This window comes from Vipera ursinii (assembly GCF_947247035.1).
Source record: "Vipera ursinii genome assembly, chromosome: 5".
Lineage (NCBI taxonomy): Eukaryota > Metazoa > Chordata > Lepidosauria > Squamata > Viperidae > Vipera > Vipera ursinii.
Genome location: NC_139518.1, coordinates 61,070,850 through 61,077,380, shown reverse-complemented (window position 1 = coordinate 61,077,380; position 6,531 = coordinate 61,070,850).

Here is a 6,531-nt window from a genome sequence, read left to right as displayed (position 1 = left end):
AGCTTGTGGGTTAATCTTTAAGAACCGGTTCTGCTGGCTCCATGGCTACTGTAGCACCAGCTTCAGGAGAGCTGATCAATGGGTTAGGCATTTTCTCAACTGGCTTGTAAAATTCCAGAAAGTGTAACAATCAGATCTTGCAGGCTGGTGCTCTCTGGCTCCCACACTGCTGGATGGAAGACTGGCTAGATGGCCTAGGCCCGATATAGCATGACAGCTCTCATGTTTTCAGTATGTTTCATGTAAAGTATGTTTCATGCTTTACAAACCATAATAGCTGTGTACATATACCACATTAAGTCAAAATCAAACACATTGCGTTATGGTTCAAATGAAACACGAACCCTGTCTCGTCGGCTGGTCAGATGACATGTGAAGATGTTTGTTTGTTTAATTAATTTAATTCATAGGCCGCCCATCTTACCTCAAGGTAACTCGTCGTGATTCATTAACCACGACAGGCTTATCATGCGGTGTGAGCCTACTTATACTTTGAAATCTTATTATTAATAGAGATAATTAATTTAAATTAACTTTTAAACATAAACTTCCTGAAAAGTTAACTCCCTCTTTATTTTTCTGATTTCTTTTTTAGGTTAAATAACTCAGCTGGAGAAAAATGTACACTTAATTTTATTCCGTCTTCCCATTCTGCCTTTTTATTAAGTTAGTTGTATTTATAGTACCATCGGTCTTACCACCTATTCTCCAGAACCTTAAAGTAGAAGCAGGACTTGGAGGACTGCTCAGATACTGGCCCATATGCTTTGATAGGACTTTCCATGTTGTTGGAAGCAGGTTATTGATTGGTGTTGTTGCCTTGTGGGGGCCTTTCATGAATCCTTTCTTTTGATAGGACAGTGATATATGCTTTTGAAGACAGGACAAGTATGAGCATCCTGGGCAATTAATGAAAAACATGGCAATATCAACCATTTTTTTTAAAAAAAAGTTATTTTACTAAGGAAAATTAAGTGTGGTTATGCACTTGTCCTCTATTTTTAGACTTTAAAACATATTAAAACCGAGAGTATTAATTTCACTTTTTTTTACCAAATTCCAGTATTGTGGGTAGCAATTAATACTAAAGTCAATTTCATTGATTTAATTTTAATTTAAATCCCATTTCTTTTCAATGTAATTTTATTAACATTAAAATGTAGCATGTTTTGACTGACATTTCAAAGAAATGTCATTTTCTTAATTGAAATGTGTCTTTAATGTTTTAAGGATTTAATTTCACTGCCTTCAGTTTAATATAATTCATTCTAAACTAAATGGAATTTTTTGTTATTCCTGATTTACATCCTCATGTTCAGCATGTATCTCAGGCTCATATGCTCATATGCTCATATGCTCATATACTCATAAGATAAGGAAGAGGAACAGTATTGGTGGAGCAGTGGGCTAATGCCTCCTTAAGTAAGACCAGCTGCCTGCAATTAGTGCAGGTTCGCATCCCACCAGGCTCAAGGTTGACTCAGCCTTCCATCCTTCCGAGGTAGGTAAAATGAGGACCCAGATTGTTGGGGGCAATTAAGCTGACTTTGTAATAATGCCGCTTGGGGGGGGTGTGTGAAAGCCCTAATAAGCAGGCATATACATAGAATGAAGGCTACTGCTAAGCTTGTAAGCCGCCCTGAGTCTTCGGAGAAGGGCGGGATATAAATGGAATTTAAAAAAAAAATAATACTCTTTAACATGTTCATAAATGGCTTAGATGAGGGAATAGGAGGGGAACTCATCAAATCTGCAAATGACACTAAACTGGCAGGAATAGCCAATACCCCAGAAGACAAGCTCAGGATCCAAAAAGATCTTGACAAACTTGAACAATGGGCTCTATCCAGTAAAATGAATTTTAATGTGGAGAAAAGCGAAGTTTTACATTTGGGCAGGAAAAATCAAAGGTGTAAGTACAGATCAGGTGAGACCTGGCTCAAAAACAGTAACTGTGAAAGGGACCTTGGAGTCCTAGTGGACCATCTCTTGACTATGAGCCAGCAGTGTGCAGCAGCCGCCGAAAATGGTAATACAATCCTGGGCTGTATAAACAGAGGCATAGAATCAAGATCATATGAAGTATTAGTACTGCTTTATAAAACCCTAGTAAGACCACACCTGGAATACTGCAACCAGTTTTGGTCACCATACTACAGAAAAGATGTTGAGACTTTGGAAAAGGTTCAGAGAAGAGCAACTAAAATGGTCAAAGGCCTGGAGACTAAAACATATGAAGAACGGCTGCAGGATTTGGGTTTGGCTAGTCTAAAGAAAAGAAGAAACAAAGGGACGTGATAGCAGTATTCCAGTATTTGAGGGGCTGCCACAAAGAAGAGGCCATCAAACTGTTTTCCAAAGCACCAGAGGGCAGGACAAGAAACAAAGAGAGAAGCAACCTGGAATTAAGGAGAAACTTCCTGACAGTGAGGACAATTAACCAGTGGAACAGCTTGCCTTCAGAAATCATGGGTGCTCCATCACTGGAGGTTTTTAAGAAGAGACTCACTAGGCAGTCACTTGTCTGAAATGGCATAGGTTCTCCTGTTTGAGCAGGAGGCTGGATTAAAAGATCTCCAAGGTCCCTTCCTACTCTACTCTACTCTACTCTACTCTACTCTACTCTACTCTACTCTACTCTACTCTAAAGAAACTATAGCTGCTACAAAAAGAATCCTTTATTAGTGTTCTGAATCCTGCTTTAGTATTGGATAACCATATGAAGGACTCATCTTCTCAGAAGTCTTTTTAAAAACTGCCAAGCTCAAGAATACTTGGGAATTTGGCATTATTGTGTTGAATAATAGAAATGGAGACAGGTTCTCTTACCACTTCAGTGATAGTTGGCGAATGTGCTCACCATCCAAGTAATTTTTGTGCAATAATGGTTAGAGAGAATATGACCCCCTTCTGATGAATATTTTCTTTTTTGCCTGTCTCCTCCCTAGGTGAACAAAATGCTTATAGAAAAGAGATAATGGTACTTTTACAAGTGGCTACAACATTTGAGAAATTAAAGTTTCTGGATTTGTCTATAAGATTCCACAACTGCTTCAGGTTTATACTGCATTGACTGTTCTGCAGTGCTTCTGGATTGATTCTATAAATCCAGATGTAAAATGTCTCAGTTGTAGCTGTAGATCCTTGCATGAGTAGAGGATGGCTTCCTGATGCACTAGAACAGGAGCTGCTGCAGTTGGTTTTGCAAAATAGCTTATTTCTTTGGAAGACCTTGCTGTATTTATTTTATGTATTTATTAATCAAATTTATATTCCACTGCAGAAACAGAGACTCTTGGTGGCTCACAAAAATAAACACAGTTACAGTACATAAAAAATATAAATGCCATTAAATACTCACACACAACACAAAGACCTTCAGAAAAAGCTCTGCCCAGCTTTTTCCAGAAGGCAGATAATGTTGGAGACAATAAACCTTCAGTAGGCAGCCAGTCTCATCACTGGAAAAAAACAACAACACATTTCTGGATTTAATCCCAGCATACCGAACTACTTAGAAATGAAGAACAATCACCTGCTTCTCCCACCACTATTAAAGTGATTGGATTGATTCTAGTGAAGAGAATAGGTCCTGCATTTAATGTCAACTGTTGTATTGTTATCTCACAGATGCACCTCGTTGATTTCTTGTGTTTTGATATTGATAGCACTTGAAGCCATCTCCTTAACCATCTACTTTTGGCTTATTCAGTGAAGTTATCAGAGAAGACTTTAGCACAGAGTGTCAGTGTCCCATCCCATGTATGGGATGAGTAAGGGGACCCCAAAAACATAACTGGGGTGATTTATTATAACCCAAAGGATGCTATCCAGAGTTTCTAATGTCACATTTGCTTGTGCTTTACTATGCAGAATCCAGTATACTGGATTCTGTTTGGAAGTGTTCCAGACTTGGAGATATGCACTATGTTTAAACAAACAGATAAGATAACATAAGTAAGTGCATAACTAACAATCAGCCAAAGTCAGACCTCAGATACCAGGTGTCCCATTTACAAAAGCAGCATCCTATTGATGTCAGCATGATTATGTCTATGGAGCTATGTCACAAACGCTATTTGACAGCTGTTGTAAAAGAATGTCTGAACATTAACCCCAAAGTCAATTTACTTACATAGAGTTGAATGGTCATGATACGACGGTGTTAAAAATACTGGTCAAATACTTTGTAAGCTTGTGCAACTGATGCATGAATTAAATTTTATTTTATTTTTTGTATTTTTATTTCAGTAGCTGTTACCACAAAGGAGCTGTAACTTATTAAGGACAGGCATACCTACAAGGAGTCTTTTTCCTATGTGGTTTGTAGTATCCAGACATAATTTCAGCAGCCTGGTAGTTGTTTTTATGGTGCTAGTACTCTAAATTTCCCCAATCAATGTGCATAATTACTCTTGCACATGCAACCTGCTGCTTACTTCCCTATATTTAATAATCGTTTGTGATGGAAAACCGAGGTAATAGTTTTTAAAACAAAAATATACAGCAAGTGATCTTTCTTCAAAGCAGCTCAAGCACAATCTCATTCTCTCCTACTGCCCCACACTCACCAAGCCTAGAATCTTCTAAAATATTAGACTTTTTTCTGCCAATAAAAGTAACAACGGAAGGTATGGAGAGATATTTTACTAAGATCAGAACAGGACGATGAAAGAATTGAATCTCTCTTTCCCTGTCATCTCTAAGACCTAATGATACTCTAGTTGTCCAGGCTATTCATTATATTCTTAAAACTGACCATGTGATTTACGTTTAAGTAAATCTGTTCCCATATGCTTTACCATTAAATAATAATATAGAGAGTGAATATGCTATCATTCAAGCATAGGTGCCCTCATTTTTCCCTTACGCAAAGGTGAATGTTTAATGCCCATGAATTAAGATTTAATCCTCCCATCTGCTCTTCAGCAATACCACTTTCTCATGTACCAAGAGCCTGTTTCTAAGGTTTAAAGGCAGCAGCAATGGGACAGGAACTGCGAAGTGTCCATATTCTTATTTTGAATTAAATGTCTTACTCTGTATTTCAGTTCCAAAGAGCTCACTTATGGGTAATTCAAACAAGACATCTACATGACATGAAGAAAGAGGTGGGAGGGGAAATAAAACAAGCCCAAACTATCCCATTTAGATATTACTCTTAAAGTTAAATTGTAAGTCTTTAAAAGATCAGTCAAACTATAACCAGGTAGCATATCGCAATGGAACATAAGTTTTAGTAGAGCAAATAAAAAAAACTGTAGATCTGTTCTCACCTATTTGTTTTGGAGATGGCTGGGAATATATGTCATTTCAACTAAAGGAGAGGAAGGCATATTGGAAATCTCATTGCATGCTCTTGCATATAGCATTCTAATTGCACAATTATTTCGGTCTCTTTGAATATGCCCATGTTTGCTCAGAATTAAGCTTCACTGCATTCATTGGGCTTATTATCAGATAATGGCTATAGGACTATAACCTAAATTGCAAAAAGGCAGTGCTATTTAAAACTCATAAATAATTATACCAATATTTCAGAAACCTATTTTTGTGGAGAATGTTTTCCTTAAATGGCACAGTTAACTACTGCTTTTCTGATGGCAAGATTTAGGTTTAATTTTTAAGGTAGAGGTTCTGTGATCAGAAAACTGCATTTCCCAGCAGTCAATATGTTATGCTGTGTACGTACCAGGAATACCTCTTAGATCATTCCAGAATCCCTAAAATTGACTTGTTTTTTTGTTTTATAGTATTCCTTCATTACCGTGTTCCTGAGCATCTGTGGATTGTGTATGACATCTTCATGCAACTTATATAGTTGTATCATTTGAAGTCCTGATATAAATTCACAATTATATCCTGACACATGCAGTGTCATTTTGGTTTTATTAGACATCAGTGACCATATCTGAATCAGATGATATATACATAAAAAACAAACACAACATATTGTAAACCATTAATTAAAACAGGTATTTTGCTTATTTGAGGGGTCCTTGGTGCTTTCTGAGCTTGATTTTTTTCTTGCAGATGCATCATCAGCATTGGGTAATGAATCATCTGCAAGAAAACAACCAAGCTCAGAGAGCACCAAGGACCCCTCATTTCAACTCTGAGCTACAAATATTTTTCCTTATTGGTATTTTTTATTTACTTCACAAATCACAGAATTCACATCATGCCCCAACTTAAATGAGCCAAACTATACAATAACCCATGGGTGGGGGAAGGTGGCTGCCAAATTAATTTCTGGGGAGATACTGTTCCAGTGGGCAGGTGCATCAGAGAAAGCTTGCTTCCTGATCCTACAGCATACCACTTAAAAGAATAACGGAGTTGGAAGGGACCTTGGAGGTCTTCTAGTCCAACCCCCTTCTCAAGCAGGAGACCCCATACCAGGTGTCTTCAAACTTGGCCGCTTTAAGACCTATGTTTGTGCAGCTTGATGGCTGGCAATCTTCTTAAAAACCTCCAGTGTTGGAAAACCCACAACATCTGGTGGAAAGTCGTTCCACTGATTAAGTGTTC